Genomic DNA, 26,081 nt, shown 5'->3' with positions numbered 1-26,081 from the left:
CGTTGATTTGTTATGATGCAGCAAAATGTCTGGTCACTGAAATTTATCAGAGCTGGAAAGCATGAATCAGTATCACATGATAAAGCATAACACTTCCTCATTATTAAATCACTATACAAAAAAAAAAAAAGTCCAAGCTCAGTCTATAATGCAAGTTGCACCTCTAAACCTCTTACCAATTTACTGTTTCGTATGGCTACAGATGAGGAAGGCTTATGCAAAAAGGTACAAGATGTTCTTTTACCCCTGGAGAGATGATTCAGTCCCTCTGCTCACATACAGCAGAGAACAATGCATTGCACATCAAAACATTCCTTGGGCCTTTCCCTTCCAATGACTGTTCAGGAAGTTCTGTTGCCGACCCACCTTTCCTTCATCCAGAGAGCCTCCTGAGGGAGGTTCTAGCTTTTGTGTGAGGACAGTATTGCTCTAAAGGAAAAAGAGCAGCAAGTCTTTTCCCACTACCGTCTTAGAAGGACCCTCTGCCACCCTACAATGCACACTACTGGATGTATCAGGGATATTTTGGAGTTTAGCTTACAGAAAAAAATAAAAATGTAGCTCTTCAATCACAAAATACACCAGCAACTCTCACTAAATGAACGTAAAGCTAAAAGCACAAATATAAACCAATATATTTCCATGTAAAAAAAAGTCTTTGGCACAATTCATGAACCATGCTTTGCCCAAAAGCAGGTTAATTGCATCTCATGCTTGAACCAGATTTTATGGACACTTTCTTTTTAATGAAATGAAGACTGCTAGGATTATGCATGGTGGAAAATGTACATAATTATTAATAAAAGGTGGACATGTTCTTAGTTTAATGCATGACATTTTCAAATCTAAATCTTTTGTGCAAAATAATTTGACAAATTGTACAAAAAAAAAAAAAAAAGAGAAGGTGGTGAAATGAAATACTTTCCAAAGTAGTATCAGGTCCCACCTGTCATCCTCCAACAAAACTAGAAGGCCACACACAGATCTAGGATGATGTTCTGACAGCAGAATCTTTTAGGTTCAGCTCACATATATGGTGCGGGAAACAGAGAATCCGATGCATTTCCCGCGCTGTACTAAAACCACAGGGGATGTCATGGATTTACCCCCTTCCTGACCAGTTTTTGCATTACGGCACTGTGTTACTCTAACTGCCACTTGCACAATCACCCAAAATTCAATTTGTATCCCTTCCCCCACACACACACACACAATTAAAGCCTTTTTTGGTGGTATATCACTTCTGCATTTATTTTTTTCGCTATAAAAAAAATTAGAAATTATATTTTTTACCTTAAAAACATAACCAATAAATTTAGGCTGCCAGGAAAGAAAAAAAAAAAAAAAAAAAAACACACACAGATCCGTCTTCCTGCACAGCAGGAAGACAAGATCCTGTGTCATCACCGGTCAGAACAGAGATCTGCCTTGTTTACACAGGCAGATCCCCGTTCTGTCTCTGTGGGGAGGGAACGATCGCGGGTGGCCATAGAGTCCGCTGGACCTGCTGATTGGCTCTCCCGCTGGTCAATCGGCACGCACAGAACCTTGTGCATTAACTGACGTACACCTATGACATTTCGAGCAGCCAAGCCAACCTGCCGCAGTACAACGCTTGCAGCTGGTCAGCAAAAGGTTAAGTTAACAAAGTCCACTAATGTGGATGAGAAGGCCTGGCTCGCAGTCTCTGGTGCAATTCATTCCAAGGGTGTTCTATTGGGTTGAAGCCAGGACTCTGTACAGGCCAGTCAAGTTCCTTCACCCCAAACTTGCTCATCCAGGTCTTTATGGCCCTTGCTTTGTGCACAGGAAGGGACCATCCCCAAACTGTTTCCACAAAGTTGGGAGCATGAAATTGTCAAAAATGTCTTGGTATGCCGAGTTAAGAGTTCCCTTCACTGGAACTAAGGGGCCAAGCCCAACCCTAGAAAAACAACCCCACACTACGATCCCCCCTCCACCAAATCATTTGGACCAGTGCACAAAGCAAGGTCCATAAAAGACATAGATAAGAGTTTCAGGTTGAGAAACTTGATCGGCCTGCAGACAGTCCTGACCTCAACCCGATAGAAACACCTTTAGGATGAAGCGGAGCGGAGACTGCGAGCCAGGCCTTCTATTGCACATCAGTGCCTGACCTCACAAATGCATTTCTGGAAGAATAGTCAAACATTTCCATTGAAACTTCTTAACCTTCCCAGAAGAGTTGTAGCCGTCATAGGGTGGGCCAACTCAATATTGAACCCTACAGACTAAGACTGGGATGCCATTAAAGTTTGTGTGTTAGGCTTAATATACACAGGACGTTTTTACAACCTCTCTTGAACGATTTAACGTGATGGATAGTAACCCACGTTTAAAACGTCCGTTTAGCCGCAGCAGAGGCCTAAAGGCAGGCGTCCCAATACTGTTTGTAAAATAAAAGACACACACACAGGATATATGCCCTTTTGTCAACTGCCTGTATACCATCTAAGACTGAGAAAGACCGCAGTTCTAGTTATCCAGACACTGCTGCCAACACAGCCAAACAAGAATATTTCTAGATCAGAGACGCAGCCCCATGTAGTCCAAGGCTAAAAATACACTTTGTTTAGCTAGAATTCAACTCTTTTTTTTTCTCCGACATAAAAAGTAACTTTCAAACAAAAACACCATTTTAAGAAAGCAGCCCAACACTAATTATACAGAATAACTCTACAATGCCTGCCAGGCACAAAACACTAGCAGTTGAGAGGATGGAAGCACAACGCTAACAGCATATATATTTTTAGCATAGCTGCATGACTCCATGTGCTGCTCACAATTCTTTACTTATGATATGAAATGGAGAGTAGAAAGAAATAAGCAACATTCCTAGGAAGTCAGTAGAATATAAAATATGGAAATATCACCAGATCAAGCAACACATACTATAAAAACCTCTTCAGTGCTCTAGCAGCAGTGTTCCACGACTACATCAGCATTCACCAGGGCATGCAAGTGGAGTACATTTCCCCAAACATGCCACTTTTGCCCAAACACGGCACAGCTCAGATAAACACCCAAAGCAGAAGCAAATCGGTGTTTACACAAGTGTTCAGTCACTTGAATTGGTGGCTGTATGCAGTATCCCAGGCATGGGAAAGCACCAGGGATTTTAGAGTCGAGGACTTGGATCTCTCCACTCCTCGCGAGTCTCAATCTTACTGAATGACATCAGTATAGATTTAACACCACTTCCTCAAACTCAATCTTTCTAAAACTTCACCATTATTATTAACACCACAACCATTGGTCCCTTAACACATGCCAGGGTCCTGGGTGTAATCCTTGACTGAATCCTGCTGCCTAAACCTCCGCAAATTCTCCAGAATTCGACCCTTCCGGACTAATGACACCACAAAGCAACTTATTCACTCCTTGATTATTTCCCGCCTTGATTACTGCAACTCTCTACTTAATGGCCTACCCTTAAGCAGGCTATGCGCCCTTCAGTCTATTATGACTGCTGCTGCTAGACTAATACACCTCACTAACCGTTCCATGACTGCTGCCCCTCTCTGCCAATCCCTTCACTGGCTCCCCTTACCCCACCGTGTAAAATTCAAAATGCTAACCACAACATACAAGGCCCTTCACAACATTGCCCCCATCTACATTACCAACCTCATCTGCAGATATCGCCCAAATCTTCCCCTCCGCTCCTCCCAGGACCTCCTGCTCTCTAGCTCCCTTGTTCCCTCTTCCTATGCTAGCCTTCAAGACTTCTCCAGAGCCTCTCCCATCCTCTGGAACTCTGTCCAAGTATATCCAATCAGCCCCTAACCTGTCCCACTTTTAGGAGATTCCTGAAAATTTATTCAGGGAAGCCTATCCCACACCCACGCAATTGTCCCAGAGCCACCCCCATCAAATCATTCTCTGCATCTATAACCTTTAGAATGTAAGCTCTACGAGCAGGGCCCTCCCGTACCTTTTTGTATTGAGCTATACTGGAATTGTGTTACATTGTAAAGCACTGCCTAAACTGTTGGCGCTATATAAATAGCATATAATAATAACAACATGTAAGAAATGTTAGTATGTATGAGGCCTAACAAAAAAAAAAAAAAGTCTGGCAAAAATGTATAATTTTTCTTATGCATTTACTTACAGAACTTAACCCAGGGCCTGCGGAGCCCTCTGATGTAGCCCACAACCTCAAACCTATAGCCACCTGCACAGCCTCCTTTGAGTGCATGCCACACTGCTGAATGACTCCATAGTCCTCCATAATCCCAGCTACTGCCATATACATGCCGCTCTTCTCTCTTTTACAAAGACATAGGGATAGAAGCCTTTAGTCAAGTAGATTACATCCAGTGGCATCAAGGTGGATTCTCAGTGTTGTGTGAAGAGTTTGGAGTTATTCCGTTAGCATGCGAATGCATAATGTGTCATTTTACCTTCTTAATAAAAGAAGTTAATTGCACTGCTAGGGCATGCACTTCCCTCGTCTGTTATTTGTTTAGACAGTCCACAAGCCTTGTTTTGGCAATTCAAGGGATGGCTGCAAAGACCCCGATATAGTGAAGGCTGCAGCTATTTTCTGGGCTGGTCCCCCTCTTGCACGCAGTTGAGACCAATTGTGACTTCACTACCAGTCACTTTCATCCCCTTCCTGCCCAGGCCAATTTTCAGCTTTCAGCGCTGTCACAATTGCACAGCCATGCAATACTGTACTCAAATGAAATTTTTATTATTTGAGACAGAAAGGGCTCTTTTGGTGGTATTTAGCTAAAAATAAAAACCCAGTGATGATTAAACAAATGAAAAAAAAAAAATTTGGGGTTATAAAATTTTGCAAAGAAGTCATTTTTCTTCACTGATGTGCGCTGATGAGGCTGCACTGAATCAGGGCACTGATGATAATGTGGCGTCACAACGCAACAATGCACTGTCAGCCTTGCCGGTTATCAGTTCTACTTTCCTCAGAGAAAGGACTGCTGATAGCCAGCAAGTTTGATTACGTGACCGGCTGTGATTGGACACAGCTGATCACATACCCTTTACTGAAATCAGAGCATACCCGGTTTCTGGGAGGACATCCACGGAGGCACTCCCAGAACTGGAGAACCGCTCTGTAGCCGTCTTTTGCCAATAGCGCGGAAGGAAAGTGGTTAATAAAATAATGCGATTTTTGTGATTAAAATGGAGCATCACCCAAAAAGGGGAAGTTCCACTTTAAGGCCTCTTTTCCCTCTCCTCTTTAGGAAATGGCACTTTGGATAGGTACCCGCTCCCACTTCTGCTCAGAGCGCCAGCTCTCCTACTCTTATGAAATGGCCAGTGGATTGGAGATGGTACGCCCAACAAATGACACAGGAGGTCAATCTAGAAGCAATACTCTAGCTGTGGAAGAAGAATCAGAAGGAGATCTCATATCCAGGGTGATTTAGACAACAAAGAGCAATAGATAATTTTAATGCTTTTTGGCCTCGCTGCTCTTTCTAAATAAGTTTATGTATATACTAGTATTGCCTTTGTTCCTATGGGGTCACTAAAAGCAACAAATCAGAAACTATTCTAAATCTATTGCATTTAAAATAAATAAATAAAAAAAAAAAAACAACGCTAAATTCTTTAAGAGCCTTTTTTTTTCTTTAAAAATAATAAAACATGTTATACTTACCTGCTCTGTGAAATGGTTTTGCACAGGGCAGCCCAGATCCTCTTCTCGGGTCCCTTTTTGGAGCCACACACGGAACCACGATTCAGCTCCCCCCCCCCCCCCCCGGATTGGCTAAGCGACTGATTGACAGTAGTGGGAGCCCCTGCTGTGTCTCAGCCAATCAGGAAGGAGCATTGGCCAAGGGACTCGCGCATGTCGATGGGGCTCAAGTATTAGGGGAGGGAGGGGAACCTGCTGCACAAAGGTTTTTTTTTTTTATCTTAAGACATAGAATTTACCACCACGTTAAGAGGAAATGAGAAATGCTGCAAAATATTTTTACAATTGCATCAAACCATTTGATACTCATATCAAAGTACCAAAACTGGGACAATTATACAGTAGTAAACAGCCTCCTGGAAGATTAAAAACCAAACATCCCCACAGGTGCTCAAACTTACCTTTATTCCTCCTTGCTCTGATCTGCTGTAGTCCCATTAAAATCCTGGTGCTTCTGGATAATGGAACAAGTACTAAAGTTTAGGCACTGTGGTGTACCTAGCACTGGGTTGGGATAAATTTTGGCCATTTTCATTTTGTAAAGTTGTTGGCGCTATACAAATCCTGTATAATAAGAATAGTAAAAATTGCTATGAAGAGCAAATCCTATCATTTGCTAGGACAGACTGTGTGCAACTATTTTAAAAGGGGTTGTAAAAGGTAAAAAATGTATCGCCTTAATGCATTCTATGCATTAAACGGTGAAAAAACTGATAAACAATGCCAGCCCCCCATTTAATTACCTGACCCCTCGAAAGTCCCGCGCTTGCACCCGACATCCTCTTCGCCGCTGATTGGTTACAGTGGATGGATTGAAAGCAGCGCTGCTGTCAATCACATTCAATGATGCGGTGCATGGCGGGGGGCCCCCCCCCCCCCCCCCGAGTGATACAATGAGTGGCTATGGCCGCCGACTATCATGGGAGCGCAAGCACTTCTCACAGCACCAACAAGGTAGTTACGAAAAACAAAGCTGCCCAGCCCCTCAAAGAGCACTACCTAGGATTTTTCCTTGCTAGAGGGTCCAAAGAGGAAAAAAAAAAAAAAAAAAAAAAAAGCGTAAGCTGCATTTTTTTTTCAAATCTTTTTAAATCATGCTAACTGGGAGTTCTAGAACAAACATATCATATCCTCATTGGGCTGAAAAAGTGGAAATACACTTTACAATCCACTTCCAGGCAATGGGCTCCCCTTTTCCTCACCTGCACTCCTAACCCCTGTGGCGCTGCACACTGATAATGCTCCTCCCGGTGATCATACCGACAAGCCGCTCCTTATTGCGGTGTGCTGACAGCTTTCCTCCCTCCATAGAGCACTGTTCTTGGCTTTGACTTGCTAACACTGCCCTGTCCTGATCCTGTCTGACATACTAAGGCAGGCTGCATGATGGACACTGGTAGGCTGCATTTGATGGACACTGGCGAGGCTGCATTGATCTCCTGTACCACTCCTGCAGTCTCTGACCATCTCCTGTATCATATCTGCTAGAGGTGCACCGCATGGAAATTTTGCTAATACTATTAGCAATGTGTTATATAAAAATGTATAAGTTTTTTTTTTTATATTAAATAAAACATTTTTATATAAAAATATAAACCGTAATTTTTGGTTCTCGGTCTAGTGTATTTTTCATTTTCGGCACCAAAAAACCCATTCGGTGCACTATTAGTCTGGAGACTGGCTAGGTGCAGGGCTTTAATGTGCTTCAGTTGAGCCACTTCTTTATTGCCTTGGGTCATTGCCATATGCTGGAATACCCATCCACAACCCATTTTCAATGCCCTAGCTGAGGGAAGGTGGTTATCATCCAAGATTTGACGGTACATGGCCCGTCCATCATCCCTTTTGATTCGGTGAAGTTGTCCAGTCCCCTGAGCAGAAAAACATACCCAAAGCAAATCTGACCACAACACTTCCACCCAGTTCTTCTCTGAATCATTCAATCGCTCATTAGCAAAACTTCAAACGGGCCTGGATATGTGCTTTTTTGAGCAGAGGGACCTTGCGGGCGCTGCAGGATTTCAGTCCTTCATGACGTAGTGTGTTACCAATTGTTTTTTTGGCGACTATGGTCCCAGCTGCCTTGAGATCAATGACAAGATTCTCTTGTGTAGTTTTGGGCTGATTCCTTATCGTTCTCCATGAGGTGAGATCTTGCATGGAGCCCCAGACCGAAGGAGAGTGTTATTTTGTGTTTCTTCAATGTGCTAATAATCACACCAACTGTTGTCACCCTCTCACCAAGCGGCTTGGCGATTGTAGATCTACACTAGGCTGGAATGGATTACAGTACAAGGTTGTCCCTGACATCCTTGGATAGCTCTTTGGTCTTGGCCATGGTGGAAAAGACTGGAATCTGATTGACTCTGGACAGGTGTCAAGCTGAGATTAGTAGCACTCCCTTTAAGAGTGCCCCTAATCTCAGCTCGTTACCCATATAGAAGACACCTAGGAGCCAGAAATCTTGCCAATTGATAGGGGATCCAATACTTATTTCACTCATTAAATATAAAATCTATAAAACTTTATTGAAATACAGGTTTCTGATTTTTGGTTATTCTGTCTCACTGTTAAAATAAACCTACCATTAAAATTATAGACTGATCATTTGTCTGTGGGCAAACGTACAAAGTTAGAAAGTGATCAAATACTTTTTTCCCCCCTCCCCTCACTGCACCTACAGACTTCAGGGGAAATGCCTGACCCCCTGGTCATACACGAGAACTTCCTGTGAATCACAAGTAAAATGATAAATTCTTGCCAAGGCCAGAAATTACATTGTTTCATGCTGGGTTTTGCAGGCTCCACATGTAACTGCATGAAAGCTGTGCTATACTTACACCAAAATTCATATGCTCTATTTATCTTCAAAGGACATTCAGGTCAATGTGACAGAACAAACATTAGGCACTACAAAGCAAAAGGAGTTGGAAATTCCTTTGCAGAAGTAGGTCTAAAATGTTGTACATATCTAACTGCGGGAGGCATATAGATTATGGTATGTACAATTATTTCAATCTATGTTGTGAATGAAATGTACATTCACAACATAGGCTAGATATCTTATACGTTTGACGTGCGCGCGCACATTTGTCTCAAGTGAATAGCCATACATTTGAACACAAATCTCATTCAAAAGGGTCAGCCTGCTTACCTATGTCTGCATACATATCATGGTTTCCCATAAATTTCAAGTGTTTGTTGGATACAAAAAAAGAACAGAATTGTAAAAAAAAAAAAAAAAAAATGAATACCACAACATACTCTTGCATGTATTGTGCAATTGACTCAATGCCTTCCCTGAAAAGTGCACACAGCTGGAAGACTAAATCAGAGGAATCCCATGCAACAGGAGTATAAAGCCCCATACACACTATCAGTTTTTCTGTTGAGTTTTTCCTTCAGGTTTACCAAAAACCATGTAGTGCAAGGGCCTGCCTGCTTGCATACAAATTGAAACTCCTAAGGTTTGACCTCATATTATATGGTTTTGGTAAATCTGAAGGAAAAACTCAGCAGAAAAACTGATAGTGTGTATGGGGCTTAATGCTTATGTCCCAAATCTCTGCAGGCTGGGTTCACACTGGTACAACTGTGGACTGATTTTGGCTGCGACTTGGTAGTCCGACTTCAATGAACAGGGATCCGATTTTGATTCGACAATGCAGGCACTTTGTGTCTGGTATGAATCTTTAGGGGGGGAACTCCACGCCAAATTTGGGGGAAAAAAAAAAAAATGGTGTGGGTTCCCCCTCCAAGAGCATTCCAGGCCATTCGGTCTGGTATGGGATTTTAAAGGGGAACCCCCATGCCGAAAAAATAAAAGGCATGGGGGCCATCCCTAAAATCCATACCAGACCCTTATTAGAGCACGCAGCCCGGCAGGTCATGAAAGGGGGTAGTAACAAGCGAGCGATCGCCCCTCCTAAACCATACTGGCCTCCATATGTCGTGACCTCGCCCCATGCCAATATTATAGTGGCATGCCACACACACAGCATTAGATAGGGAGAGAGCGTTGAGTCAACATCGGAAGAACAGGAGGGAGAAGGCAGCGGACAGAGGGAGACGAAACGGAGAGGGCTAGAAGACCCCATAGAGGCAGAAGACATCGCTAGGAAGGAGAAGAGCCGTAGAGGATGTCGGAAGAGACGCTGGAGCGGTCTTAAAAAAAACTGCTTACACTTTTTTTTGGTGAATGGGTAGGAGTACAATGTACCCTATACTCATTCACATAGGGTGGGGGTCGCAAGGCCCCCCTGCCCCAAAGCACCCATCCCCCATGTCAAGGGCATGCGGCCTGGTATAGTTGGGGGGGGGCCTCACTCCAGCCACCCCCTCTCCTGAACTGCTGGGCTGTGTGCTCAGATAAGGATCTGGTGTGGATTTTGGGGGGACCCCCACGCAGTTTTTTTCAGCGTGGGGGTCCCCCTTAAAATCCATACTAGACTGAGGGGCCTGGTATTCTCTTGGAGGGGGGGACCCATGCCAATCTTCTCCTTCAAGATCAGAGCACAAGTCGCATTCCAAATTCGGATCAGTAAAGACTGCGATCTGACTTCAGTGATATTCAACGGTCTGAAGTATGACCAAAGTCAGACCAAAGTACCAGTCGGACCAGTTAAGGACGGCTCTCGTAGGGAAACAGATTTTGACACGTTATGCGACATGAGCTCCCAATGTCGGAGCGTTTGTTGTACCAGTGCGAACCTAGCCTCACAGATGAAGGGATGCAGCTTATGCTCAGATCAAGACCATAAAAGCAATTCCATTTAGCAGCTTGTTTGAGAAAGGTTATGGTGAACAGTCAACAGGTAAGAATCTGCAAAAAATTTGGCCAAAATATTTGCAATGCATAAACTGTACCTGAAGGCAAAATGTCATTGTGTCAAATTAAAAACCCATTGCAAAATAACGTTACACGCATAAAACCTCATCCCCTTTCACATGACATAACCCCTAGGAACTTTATACTGAGCAACCGCTTTCACCAGCAGTTAGGAAAGACTTGTGGACTTCCAACGACAACAGGTTCACAAACTCAGAGCTGCCAAAACACCTACAAATATCTTCAGGTTTACCCAAACGCAAGGGGAAAAACACCACCCCACCCTCTGCCGCAACAGCTTTCCTAAAATACTCCAAACAATAACAACAATCTATAAAAAGGTACTCAAAGGAATTCCAACTACCCTGTCTTAGAGAAAGAAATTCGTCTCTAGGCTTCGCTCAGATAACCACACCCTGCAAATTCTAAAGCCTGGTTATTAAAAACATCCAAAGTTACTACATGGATCTTCCCTGCTAAACTGTGTTCACACAGGGGACACCCCCCCCCCCCCTCCAGAACACTGATCAGTGCTCTCCGCCATTGACTGAGCGTGCCGATAGCTGTTTGCAGAGCCAGAGCAGCAATGTGGCAGAAGCAGAGATTCACAGGGTGTACCATTTACCCATCTGAATGTAGGCTGATCCTTCACCCCTTCTAGGCTCAAATACACCTCTCCATTTCACCCGTCACTCTGTTCAGTGAAGGAAGGCAGAAATACTCTGTACTTCCATGTATGAGGAGAGAATGTGGCTCACTGCATGAAAAAAAAGTAAAGAGTAAAAGGGGCTGCAGCACCACAGAAGGTTTTTCACTTTAATACATAGAATGCATTAAGGTGAAAAACCATGAGGGTTTACAACCCCTTTAAAGTGGTTGTAAACCCTTACAAACCACTTTGACCTACAGGTAAGCCTACATTAAGGCTTACCTGTAGGTCCAAGAAATATCTCCTAAACCTACAAGGTTTAGGAGATATTTGACAAAACACTGGCACCGCTGTCTACGGCGCATGCACTGTAGACAGAGGCACGCAGGCGCACTGAGCGCGCCGCTGTCAACGGCGATATGCCGTGAGTGGCGGCTCCCATGCGTATGCGCGGGAGTGACGTCATCGTGGCTTCGTCGAATGACAGCGGCGGAGCAGTGAGACCCACCGAGAAGATGGATGCTCCGGACTACAGGGGACAGCGGTGACATCGCTGGCTCCTGTGTCAGGTAAGTGACAAATAATGGACTACTATGCGTTGCATAGTAGTCCATTATGCTTTACCTTTGCAGGGAATCAAAGAGGAAGTAAACTCATCAGGGTTTACTTCCTCTTTAAGATGCCAGCGCCTGAACCTGACTGAAGAATTTGCTCGGGTAAGGACAGTGCTGGCTACCTGGACAGGCAAGTGTCATTATATTAACAGTCAGAAGCTACAGGGTGGGTGGGTATTATTCTGGGGCTGGGCTTTAAAGTGGAACTTCATAAACTTCCAACATGAAATGTTATCTATAGGCAAGCCTATAAGGCTTACCTATGGGCAGTGTTAATTTTGGCAGCAAATTTCAATTTAGTCTTAGGACTAAAATGGCATTTTAGTTTTAGTCTCATTTTAGTCTTCTGCAATTGTTTTAGTAAGATCTCCAGTACATTTTAGTCGACTAAAACTCATTTTAGTCATCTAAAATCTAATAGGTGTAATTAAATTGTAATGCATTAGTTAACATTTCTCTACAATTTCCAAACTCATTATATACTGCTGGAGTGAAAAATCGAATGTTATTTATTATGGCATTGAGGGACGAACATGTACTATAGACTGATGTTAATTTTGAAGTCAAATTTAAATTTAGTTTTATAGTCTTGACTAAAATGGCATTTTAATTTTAGTCCCATTTTAGTCAACTAAATATTCATTTAGTCGACTAAAACTTTTTAGTCAACGAAATTAACACTGCCTATTAGTGTAAATGTCTCCTAAAAAAACATTCACAGTTTAGGAGATATTTACTGTACATGCAGCCAGTGACAAGGTGCATTTCACCGACCCACCCCCAGCATACAAAAGGTGCATTTCACCGCCCCGCCCCCTGCATACAAAAGGTGCATTTCACGACCCGCCCCCAGCATACAAAAGGTGCATTTCACCGACCCGCCCCCAGCATACAAAAGGTGCATTTCACCGCCCCGCCCCCTGCATACAAGGCGGATTTCAAGTTTCACTGTCTGCATTTGTTTTTTAGACTTTATTATTTCATTAATAAAAAAATTGTCAGAGTAATCCCCCCGCTCACAGCGGTGCAACTTGTCATATGATTTGACAGCTCCAAATCACACCCCACTGCTGTCAATGGAACAGAAAAGTCACACTCCACGTGTCCAAGATTGTGAAGTTCTGGCACTACTTATTACCAATTTCATTGCGACTTGCATTGACTTCTGTTAAATGAAGTCGCAAGCTGTAATGAAATTGGCAGAGCAAAACGCACTATGTGGCTTTGAAATTGTGCTGAAGTAGTGCGATTTCAAAGCCACACCAGTGTGAACGGGGGCTAAATGTAAAGTACACATTTATACCACATTTTTATTTATCCTTATAGTTCAACATAGTGTCCACACCAAGGCTTTACTGTGAGCTGTAGAGACCTGCAATGTAGTTCACGCTTTAGGCCTCATGCACACTGGGGGAAAAAAAAAAAACAAACACACACACAGCTTTGCAGTGAGTTTTTCAACGTTTAATGTTTTTGCAATAGAGTTTTTTTTTTAAGAAAAAAAATTTGTTCATTTTTCAGAATTTTACTTTTTAAGTGTTATTTGTGGTCAGAAAAACAGCTCCCGAACATAATTTTAGGGCATTTAGACAACAGCCCATAAACTTCACTGCCGATAAATGTCCATGGACACATAGGGGAGTCTATGGGCTGTTATTAAAAAAAGATTGTTTATGAGCTTCAGTGTGCATTAAGCCTTAAAAAGGCTGAGAAAACCACCATCAGGCAAAAACGGGTTACTCATATCAAATAACTGTGCCTGGTGGTGCTTTAGCTTTTAAGATGAAATGTTGTATTATGTCAACATACAAGAAACAGCTGCATAGTATGGGGGAAAATGGAATACGGGATGACTCAATGTGCAAGCTGTTACATTGGTTATATTTTAACAACTGCAAACAGAGCCGTATGCTGGGAACAAGAACAAATATGTTGGCTGTGACCTCCACGGATATTTTAAAATTGGCCACCACAAAAGTATGAAGGGCATACATTATCTTCAAAAGAGGTATTGCTTACAATATACTGAATAGAGAAAAACACCTGAAGGCAAAAACACCAGAGTCAGTCACCCTGTACACAAGTCACAGTTCAGTTACCCCCAGGTTGTGTCATCAATAAAAGATCTGAGAAAATGCTCCGTGTTCTCTACAAATATTTCATTCTAGTTATGTAGGCAAAATGTACAACTATAAAAAACAGAACTACAATAGAAAGCCTCAGGACGTTCCAGTCCTGGCTACTAAAAGTAAAAAACCCATTCGCCATCAAGTCACTTAAAAGTTAGGCAAACAAGATATGGTTAATGGCTACTACGTTTCTTATGGGTGTTTGACAGATGTCACAGAATTGATTATTCTATTAGGCAGGAGGAGGATCCATGGCAAAGCCTGTGGATGTAATCTGTGTATATATATATATATATATATATATATATATATATATATATATATATATATATATATATATATATATATATATATATATATATATATATATATATCTCCCTTGATAAGACCATGTGCATTTAGTTGAGCTTTTCTACATAGATATCTAAGGGCATTAAAAAGGCTGCGAGTAAAAAAATAAATACAAATGTAATTCTTTCTAGGAGGCCTCATTCACTCGTGTTCTGATCCCTGCATAGTTTTAACACAGATGATCCATGCAGCCTTCTGTCCATGCCCGTTTTTGTATGGAACACTTATACCTCCCATGGTAAAGACTGGGTGTACAAACAGAACGTCATTGTGAACGAGGCTTTAATTAAAATCACTAACAGGCTGATCATGAAGTGCCTTGAAAAATACTTCTATACAAGAATCAGTTAATGTGCAGTGACAGTCCTCCATCTTCACTCAACATTACTTACATCTGCCATCACTAGGAGGTACATGTAAGGAGAGCGTTTGATCTCTAATTACACATCCTACAGATCTGTGTTTAAACACAAAAATCTTTCTGTTCTGACAATCTCAGGTGTGCACATAAGGAACTTTCATCTTAAACTGTAAATCAAAAAGGGGGGGGGGGGGGGGGGGGGCTATGTCCTGAAAACAACTAGTACAAAAAGGAAACGGAATGGAATTAAGCTGATGGGAAAAAAAGTCCAAGATGCTATCATTTAGTAACTTTCTGCTGAGTCAACCAAAAGTAGTCCAGTGGGTGGCCCCTATCAAATATACCCAACTAAACAAAGTAGATAAAAATAAAAGGATCTGGCAGAAGATTCTCAGCTGAATACACCCAATCGGATGAAGGCAATGTTGGGTACTCTGACAGCCGCAGGTGCCAGCTGTCAATACAATAGCTGGCAGGAGATTTGTCACTATTGTGCCTAGCATGGATGGGGATATCAAGTAGCATTGTAATGGTGGACACATTGGACATTTTTGACACCATTGTCCTTTATATAGCAATCAGTGCTATACAAATGCACCGATTCCTGTGTAAATGAAACTGGCAGTGAAGGGGTTAACCACTAGGGGGCAGTGTAGGGGTTAAGTGTGTCCTGGGGAGTGTGTGGCTACATGTGACACTTCACTGATCTCTGCTCCCGATCACAGGGAGCAGAGATCAGTGACACGGTCACTAGGCAGAATGGGGAGATGCTTATTTACATTAGCATCTCCACATGGAGAGAGTCCACGGGACCCAACTCAAGGAGCTTGGCGCGGGCACGCCCGACTCTTAAAGGGCAACGTAGAGGTACATTAGTTTGCCTGTACGAGCCCTTCTGCCGACATATCAGAGTGAGGAGGTCGGCAAGCGATTAAGGCTACTTGGGTAGGGACGCTACTTCTTGTTTGAAGGATCACCATCTGAAAGGACCTTCAGAAAAGGTTGTGTAACTGCCAGAAAAAATTGTTTTAATAACCAAGGTCTGTAAAAGATGCTTCCTGTAAGGGTTCAAACAGAGCTCCCATGAGACCCTGTAAAAAAGTAAATTACAGACAAATCCCAATTGGGAAAAACTTTGAGGGCTACTTGCCTATTTCGTGCAAATGCTCAAAAAAAAAAAAGTATATAATAATATTAATGCCGCCACCTGGGTTTACAGGGTACTAGCTGCCAGACCCTTCTCCATTCCATCATGGAGAAATTCTAAAGCCCCCTACACACATCAGTTTCTCTGCTGATTTTTGTCTTCAGATTTACTACCCCCCCCCCCCCCCCCCACAAACACCGCTTGCCCCTTCACCCACTTCCAGGACAAGGTTACTCAGCTCCCCTCGCCTGCTCCAGCTGATCACAGCATAGGCCCATGTGTTACTACTTCCTGCCATGCCCAAACACACACGCATGCCTGGAGGTGCAATTTGGGCATCTCTATTGGCCACTGCAGGCCCTATTAGGCATAAATGTCAGAGTGCCCACACTCCTTGCCACTAACGCCCCCCACCACTGAACAGGCCGAGGTCCAGTCCCCTCCGCTGACCCAGTGGGGCCAGATATGGATGGGCTAGGTTTTTTTTTTCAATGAACATTATGTTATAAGCAACTTTAGGATTTATTTTTTTTCTACAACAGTCTGTTCTTTAGTAACATGTTAACCTTTGATTCATTGTATTTTAAAGGATCAGGATTGGGGGGAGATTACTGTTGACCTGCCAAGGCCTCCCCTTCTTATTTTGTTTTAAGCGGATAATAAATTAGGAGGGCCCCCTGCATGGGATTTTGTTCATGCATAAAATAGCTTCTGTACTAGCCACATGTGGCTTTCAATGGTCAATTGCAAAAAACAAAACATGGAACATGAAGAACATGCTGGTTAAGTTTTATATTTAAAAAAAAAAAAAAAAAAAAGGCATTTCACTTTTACATTTTTAACAAATACATTAAACGATGGTGCAGATTAACACTGTAAAGAAGACACGAAGAAAGGTCATGGTTTTGTATGCAAGGCATGACAGCCAGCACAAAAAACATTCTGCAGTAACTATAGGTCACAATGGGACACTTAATAGCATTGTTACAATTTATTTTAGGTTACCATCTCCATCTGAAAAGCTTGGGAATATGCAGGGTCAGACAGGAGACACCCCCCTTAATGATTTCTTCCAAGTTCTTCAAATACCTTACATGCCTGTCATGTTAGATTTGTAAAAAAGCTATCAAAAAAGGAGGGGGGCTGCACGTTTCAAATTTAAAGCATGCTGCACTTGTTGTTCAGGAATTTGGCACATCTTGGGGCCAAGAATAGACATCCCCCCCTCTTAGGAGAGTCACACAAAGCACAGATGTTTGCAGAGCAGCATGAACACTCATACATAATCCACAATTTACATAAGTGTAGCAAACTTTGTTCCCACTATAAACAGCGCAAGATACAATCTAATAAACGATTTTCCGACTCGCCTTCCCTCAAAAGGATTACTCGTTATACTTTACCTGTATATTGAATTTTCTAATAACTAAACCCAAGAACAAAATGTAATATTCCATATTATGAGTCCTTAGATGCCATGGCTACATAATTGTCCTTTTCCTGGGCTTAAACCCCCCCCCCCCAACACTGCCCATATAAAATTTTGGTAGTTTTTTCCCCCCTACAAATAGAGCTCTTTTGGTGGTATTTGATGATCTCTGTTTTTATAGCGCAAAAAATAAATGCAAGCAAACAAAAAAAGCGACAATTTAGGACAATAAATAAAATCGCAATAAGCGTATATTGATTGGTTTGCGCAAAAGTTATAGCATCTACAAAATAGGGGATAAATTTATGGCATTTTTCTTTTATTGTTTTACTAGGAAAGGCAGCTATCTGTGATTTTATCTTGACTGCGATATTGCGGTAGACACCATTTTGGGACCACTCATTTATACAGCGACCAGTGCTATAAAAAATACCCTGATTACTGTGTAAATGTTACTGGCAGGGAAGGGGTTAATGTTTCCTAGGGAGTGATTCTAACTGTTGGGGATGGGAACTCACAAGGGGAGGAGACCGATCGGTGTTCCTCTGTACTGGGAACATACCATCGGTCTCCTCTGACAGGACGTGTATCTGTGTTTACAGGCAATTACGGGTGCCCGGGGGACATCTCCGCCGGGCACGCACATCGGGTGCCTAGTGACCCTAGAGGCTCAGGAAGAAAAGACGTCATGACGGCGGCTCAGAAGGACAAAGGGTTCCTGCGGCCGTCATGACTATGCGCAGTAGGGAAGTGGTTAAGCATAGCACTAGTAGTTATGAGTAAAAATATCTCAAAGTATACGATCTGTAGCTTTGAATTTGTCTTTGCAATACAAAATAAGTTACAAACAAAACAATAAAATTTCATTTGGAAGAGAAAAAATAAAATTGCATGTACTTGTGGAATGGCGACAAACTACAGTCCTTAACACACACACACAAAAAAAAAAAAAAAAAAAAAAAAAAAAAAAAAAAAAAAGATTACTTCGAACCCCCAAAACACACATTTTTTTTTTCTAACATCCTAGAGAATATAATGGCGGTCGTTGCAATACTTTGTCACACCGCATTTGCGCAGTGGTCTTACAAGTGCAATTTTTTTTTGAAAAAAAAAAAAAACTACAATTTTGAATATAAAAAAAATAAATAATATAAAAAACAGTAAAGTTAACCCAATTTGTTTTATATTGTGAAAAATAATCTTACACAGAGTAAATTGATACCCAACATGTCACGCTTCAAAGTTGCACCGGCTTGTGGAATGGCGACAAACATTTACCCTTAAAATCTCCATAGGCGTGTTTTGAGTTAGAGGAGGTCTAGGGCTATAATTATTGTTCTCACTCTACCGATCACTGCGATACCTCACATTTTCATATGCAGGCGCTATTCATGTATGTGTTCGCTTCTGCACGCGAGGGCGGCAGGACGGGACGCGGTTAAATTATTATTTTTTATTCTTATCCCGGGGGAAAAAAATAAATAAAAATGATGTCACTTTTATTCCTATTACAAGGAATGTAAACATCCCTTGTAATAGAAAAAATAAAAATAAAAATAAAATCATGACACATAATGTGTACAGAAAGCCCCCAAGAAGCATAATTTCCTGCTTGTGCGATTGGGTCACTGTTTTTCCCCAGAAGTCTACACTAAGATACAAGTCAGATTTGCTGCATATTCCTTGCATCAAAAATAAAATTTTTGGCAAGATACTCCTAATAAGAAATCACAGTTCCTACCACAGATCCTGCAACTTTCCACATTAACCAATTCCCGACCGGCGCACGCCGATGTTCGTTGGCAGAATGGCACGGGCGGGCATATTGGCGTACAGGTACGTCCATTTCCATATGCAGCCCTGCCATCACGCGTGCTGGTCAGGACCCCCGTGAGTCCGGTCGCGGGTCCAGCGGACTCGATCGCCGCGGGGATACCCGCGATCGTCTCACGGGGCGGCTGAGCGGGGAGATGCCGTTGTAAACAGCATCTCCCTGTTCTGCCTAGCAACAAGTGACACTGATATCTATGTGATTGGAGCAGAGATCAGTGTTCACTAACACAAAGCCCAGCCCCCCACACAGTTAGTAACACGTCCCTAGGAACACTTAACCCCTACACTGACACCCCTGGTTAACCCCTTCACTGTCAGTATCATTTACACAGGAATCCGTGCATTTGTATAGCACTGATTGCTGTATAAATGACAATGGTCCAAAAAATGTGTAAAAAATGTCCGATGTCGCAGTCAGAAAAAAAAAAAAAGAGAGAGAAGTACAAAACACAAAAGAAAATGTGTCCTGCGATAGGAAGATAGACTGGCGTCATTCCAGCCTAAGATTGCCAACTGCCTGGTAGTCATGCAGAATATCTTCCATGCTTTCATTTACTGACCTGGAAGAAGCTCTGATTTTATAAAATCACTGATCCAGGACAAATATGCAGCAAATAAAAGTATTGAAGCCAGAGACAGCCAGACATCAGCACATTCAAAAAAGAAAGCTCAGCAATGGTGGTGTACATAACTGTACACGTCTAGGATTTCTAGCTCATGCTCCGGTTATGCAGAACCTTAAGGCGGAGTTCCAACGACATCTAGCATTTTTTTTTTTTTTTTTTAAATCCATCCATTATAAGCATTCTATTATGAGACACATATTACTCTATATTACCGCTGCTATAGTTTGTATTTTATATAAAAACCTTAGATTTCTTCTTCTTGCGTGTTCGCATCTTGGAAGCCCACAAGAATGATCGTCTGGGATATGGTGCTGCTGAATAACCAGCATGTACCTCCCAATCACATGCTTAATGCACACATCAAAGCGGTGGAAACTTCTCTGGTTGCCATCACAACGGGCGGCGGAAATGCCCGCCCCGTTATGGCAACCTAGACTTCAGCGCTGCCCACTTACTCCTGTGAAAGAGGACATCTCCCAGGAGCACTAGCGAGCACAGGCGCTGAGGGAAATTACGTCAAGTGCCAGGGAGAGGAAGTGACAGATTACAAGGGACCCCATAGCAACAGGCTTGAATGAGTTGATGTTGCTGGTGGATATTATTGTTGATTAGGAAGGTGAAATCTACCAATGGGGGCACTCATTCTGGAGGCCTCAATGGCTCCCCTTACTTCCTGTTTTGGTTAAGGGACAAGAAGTGCAGGTAAATCTCTCCAACAGGACACAGATGAAAAAAAAAAATTTACACACACACACACACACACACTGTATCTGAATAAAGATGGGTAGTGAAGTGTACACAGACACTGCTGTCCGTTTACATCAGGCTACTTCTGATTTGCTCTGAACAGGCCCAGAGATAGGCAGGTGTAAAACGAACAAATCCATTTAGGGCCGGGTCACACTAATGCGATGGCAGACATCGCATGTAATTCGCAGCGCACTGCTGTTCACATTACATGCAATGTCAGCCATACAGATAAGTATGGCTGACATCGCACCGCATTTGGTGAAAACAAGCACAGGACTCTTTTCTGTTTGTTCCAGAATTGGATCGCATGCGTGTTCACACATATGCGATCCAATTCATGTCCAAACTGTCAGTTCAAAGTGAGATATGAGAGCTGAAATGGGGGGGGGGGGGGGGGGGCGTTAACATACAATGACACTCCCCAGCAGTTTGCCGGTTATGATGCGGAAAACCGCAGTTGATCCACAGGGTTCGCGCATCGCACTAGTGTGAACCGGCCCTTACATCCACCTTTCCATAGGACTGCATGGCCCTTCAGATCAGGCCCACCTGAAAAACAGACAGGCAGACCTGATTTTAACGGTTGTGTAAAAGGGACCTAAATGTCAGTTCAAGCCTAAACAAAGGCATGCTATGTTACATTGTTTCACTGTCTATTGTGTAGAGGCAAGTAAACGATTACAGCACAATTTAAATTTGAAGCTGAAATGAGAGAAATTGTGAAGAGCTGAATATCCCCTATTAAATGCATCAGAGTATTCTAAAGAAAAAACCTTGCGCAAATTCAGCAGTACTAGACCAACCAGAAACAGGAAACATCAGGACGGCAATTGCTGAGGTTTTATTTTATTGTTGTTTTAGTGAAACGAAAGCAACATACAGGAAGCACAGATCCTGGGCACAGTTCTTGGCAACCAAATGAACCCAAGTTGCATGACAAGTGCACTGCCTCTAATCATCCACTCAGAGGGGAAAAAAAAAAAAAAAGCCACGCTTATACTTTATTTTTTTAACAGTCCAGCAACTTCCAGTCCTCTTCAGGCAGAGCCACAAAAACATTCTGCCCATCTCTTGTGAGCCCCAGCTGTCGCTGACATACCTCTTTGGTTAAAAAGGGGGGGGGGGGGCGTAGCACATCAGACATGCTGGGAGGAATACCTGCCAAATCAAGAACTGTAGGGGTGTTAAAGAGGTTGTAAAGGTTTGCTTTTTTCATCTTAATGCCTCCTATGCATTAAGGTGAACAAACACCTGCCAGCCACTTACCTGAACCCCTTCATTCAGTTGTCAAGGATGCACGCTCTCTCTACAGGCTCCTGGATAGATTGATAGAAGCAGGAGCCAATGTCTACGCTGCTAACAAATCCAATGAGTCCTTCATTCGGAGGCTATGGATGCCGAATGCTGGACTCAGGAGCGTGCCCGCAAGGTAAGCCCCTCTGGGAAGCGCTTCTCTGAGGGGGGTTAGCAGATGCGGGGGAGGAGCCGCCGGGGGACTCAGAAGAGCATTTTCAGGGCCACTCTGCAAGATGAGATGCACAGTGGAGGCAAGTATATTTATAGAAAAAAAAAAAAAAAATTATAAACAAAGAAATTACCTTTACAATCACTTTTAAAAAGGGAACTCCCGCTTTAGGCCTCTTTCACACGGGGTGGATCAGTAATGATCCGCCCCGTGAAAATCCGCTCGCTCAGCGGGGATCGCTCCTTTGTCCCCGCTGAGCTGGCTGCGGACAGGGCGGTCTCCGCACACTGTGCAGGGACCGCCCTGTCAGCTCTCCATTCTCCTCTATGGGGATCGGATGAGCACGGACCGTCTGCCCGTGTTCATCTGATCCGCTCTGCAGACGGATAGAAAAATAGGATTTTCTTCCGTGTGCAGAATCGGACTGTTGCGGAGGCGGACGAAATCAGGTGTCTGCGGATGCTCATCCGCAGACACCCGCTATCCCATAGGGATGAATGTATGTCCGTATTTCATCCGCAAACGGATGGATGAAATACGGACATACCATCCGCATATGTGAAAGGGGCCTTAAACAAAAACAGGGCACATTGCAGTGCTGTAATATCTGAAAAGAACCACAAAAGGATTTCAGCAAGCACAGCAAGTCACAACACATAAGGATCTCTGCCTTTTAAATCCAGAGGAAGAAGGATTTGTAGTATGAGCTGTATGAACTTGGTAATGCACTGTTGGGCTGTGAGCCATGGACCCATAAGTAATACATTTTTAGCATAATTGCAAGCAATGTTAGGCGACTTGTACCCGTCCAGCTAGTCAATGAGCTACAGTGCCTTGAAAAAGTATTCATACCCCTTGAAATTTTCCATGTCACATTACAAAAAAAAATGTGCAGTATCTCACAAAAGTGAGTACACCCCTCACATTTGTGTACATTTTTTGTGACAACGGTGAAGAAAGGACACTTCGCTATAACGAAAAGTAGTGAGTGTACTGTACAAATTGTCTAACAGTGTAAATTTGCTGTCCCCTCAAAATAAACACAGCCATTAAGGTCTAAACCACTGGCAACAAGTGTGAGTACACCCCTAATTGAAAATGTCCAAAGTGGGCCCAAAGTGTCAATATTTTGTGTGGCCACAATTATTGTCCAGCACTGCCTTAACCCTCTTAAGCATGGAGTTCACCAGAGCTTCACAGGTTGTCACTGGGGTCCTCTTCCACTTCTCCATGATGGCATCACAGAGCTGGTGGATGTTAGAGACCTTGTACTCCTCCACATTCCATTTGAGGATGCCCCACAGATGCTCAATAGGGTTTAGGTCTAGAGACATGCTTTACCAGTCCATCACCTTTACCCTCAGCTTCTTTAGCAAGGCAGTGGTCCTCTTGGAGGTGCGTTTGGGGTCATTATGTTGAATACTGCCCCGCAGCCTGGTCTCCGAAGGGAGGGGGGGGTAATGCTCCGATTCTGTATGTCACAGTAAATGTTGGCATTCATGGATCCCTCAATGAACTGTAGCTCTCCAGTGCCGGAAGCATTCATGCAGCCCCAGACCATGACACTCCCACCACCATGCTTGACTGTAGACAAGATGCACTAGTTTTTTTGTACTCATCCGAGTTGCCGCCACACACACTTCTTGTGCATCATCTTTAGCAGGGGTTTCCTTCTGGGATGATAGCCATGCAGACCAATTTGATGCAGTGTGCGGCATATGGTCTGAGCACTGACAGGCTGACCCCCCACCTCTTCAACCTCTGCAGCAATGCTGGCAGCACTCATGTCCTTTTCCCGAAAGACAACCTCTGGTTATGACACGGAGCACATGCACTCAACATCTTTGGTCGACCATGGCAAAGGCCTGTTCTGAGTGGAACCTGTCCTGGTAAACCGCTGTATGGCCTTTGCCACTGTGCTGCAGCTCAGTTTCAGGGTTTTGGCAATCTTCTTATAGCCTAGGCCATCTTTATGTAGAGCAATTCTTTTTTTTTTTAGATCCTCAGATTTCTTTGCCATGGAGGTGCCATGTTGAACTTTCATTGACCAGAAGAGAGAGAGAGAGAGCGCGCAATAACACCACATTTAACACATCCTCCCATTCATACCCGAGACCTTGTAACACTAACGAGTCACATGGCACTGGGGAGGAAAAATGGCTACTTGGGCCCAATTCGGACATTTTCACTTAGGGGTGTACTCACTTTTTTTGACAGAAGTTTAGACATTAATGGCCATGTGGCAAGTTATTTTAGGGGGACAGCAAATTTACGTTTCTGCGATAGGCCAAAGTAGCACATAATTGTTAAGTGGAAGAAAAATTATTTTCAATTTTTTTTACAATTGTGCGGCCTTTGTATTCAGCCTCCTTTACTCCGATACCCCTAACTAAAGTCTAGTGGAACCAATTGCCTTCAGAAGTCACCAATAGAGTAAATTGAGTCCACCTATGTATAATTTAATCTCAGTATAAATACAGCTGTGAAGCCCTCAGAGGTTTGTTAGAGAACCTTAGTGAACACACAGCATCGTGAAGGCCAAGGAACACACCAGATAGGTCAGGGATAAAGTTGGAGATGTTTAAAAGCAGGGTTAGTCAATAATAATATTTTTTATTATTAATCCAAAGCTTTGAGCATCTCATGGAGCACTGTTCAATCCATCATCCAAAAAGGCAAGAGAGTATGGCACAACTGCAAACCTATCAAGACATGGCCGTCCACCTAAACTGACAGGCCGGGCAAGGAAAGCATTAATCAGAGAAGCAGCCAAGAGGCCCATGGTAACTCTGGAGGAGCTGCAAAGATCCACAGCTCAGGTGGGAGAATCTGTCCGCAGAACAACTATTTGTCATGCACACCACAAATCTGGCCTTTATGGAAGAGTGGCAAGAAGAAAGCAAGCCATAAGAAGTCCAGTTTGCAATGCCATTCGGGGGACACAGAAAACATGAGAAAACAGGTGCTCTGGTCAGATGAGACCAAAATTGAATGTTTTGGCCTAAAAGCAAATTGCTGTGTTAGAATGGCCCAAAGTCCAGACCTAAATCCAATTGAGAATCTGTGGCAAGACTTAAAATTTTCTGTTCAGATGCTCTCCATCCAATCTGACAGAGCTTGAGCTATTCTGCAAAGAAGAATGGGCAAAAATGTCACTTCGAAGGACCCGGCATCCTGCGGTAGTTACAGACCGATCTCTCTCCTGAATATCGATCTTAAAATTTACACTAAGATCTTGGCTACCAGGTTGGCGAGCCATCTCCAGCAGCTGGTCCATTTAGATCAAGTTGGATTTATTCCCTCCCGTGAAGCCCGAGATAGTACCACAAAGGTACTTAATCTGGTTCATGTGGTGCGAAATACGGGTACTCCATGCGTACTGTTAAATACAGATGCCGAAAAGGCTTTTGACCGGGTGAGCTGGTCGTTCATGCTTGCAGTGCTCCGACACGTGGGGGTGGGGGACCGGATGATTGCCCGTATATCGGGAGTATACTCTAATCCGACGGCCCAAGTTAAGATTAATGGGATGTTGTCTGATCCTTTCCCAATCACCAACGGGACGCGGCAGGGTTGCCCACTATCTCCTCTTCTTTTCGCGTTATCCCTGGAACCCTTTTTAGCCATGGTTAGACTAAATCCAGACATACAGGGTGTAGTGGTGGGAGGTTCGCAACACAAAATTTCGGCCTACGCTGACGATATGCTTTTTTCATTGACCAACCCCAGCGTTTCCCTACCTAACCTGCTCAAAGAATTTGAGGTGTACGGGAAACTCTCTAACCTAAAGATCAATTTCGCTAAATCGGAAGCGATGGGGATATTGATGCCACCGCGATTGCTCTCTACTCTACGATCTAGCTTTAATTTTAAATGGACGACGACAGCTCTGTCCTATCTGGGTACTAACATCCCTCCGGACCTGGCAGACCTGTTTACGTGCAATTTCCCTCCTTTGCTCACTAGGACGCGGCTGCTTTTGGACTCATGGCACAAGGGGACCCATTCCTGGTTCGGCAGATGTAATTTACTGAAAATGTGCATCCTGCCAAAATTTTTGTACCTATTTCAGACCCTGCCGATCAAAATCCCACCTATATATTTTAGGCAGGTACAGGCACTGTTTACCCGTTTTGTCTGGGCACAGAAGCAGCCTCGGATACCCCGTTCCCAACTATCACTCCCGAAACAGTATGGGGGCGTGGCG

The 26,081-nt window shown here is 43.3% G+C and overlaps 1 protein-coding gene across 5 annotated transcripts in view; it reads right to left on the bottom strand.

Moving 5' to 3' along the window:
* RASSF3 (Ras association domain family member 3) overlaps positions 1 to 26,081 on the bottom strand; it is a 244,190-nt gene that overhangs the window by 47,132 nt on the left and 170,977 nt on the right. The window lies entirely within an intron of this gene.

Source organism: Lithobates pipiens, unplaced genomic scaffold (assembly GCF_037356315.1).
Source record: "Lithobates pipiens isolate NorthernLeopardFrog02 unplaced genomic scaffold, aLitPip1_a1.2 Scaffold_8, whole genome shotgun sequence".
Classification (NCBI taxonomy): domain Eukaryota; kingdom Metazoa; phylum Chordata; class Amphibia; order Anura; family Ranidae; genus Lithobates; species Lithobates pipiens.
This window is presented reverse-complemented; position numbering and strand designations above follow the sequence as displayed.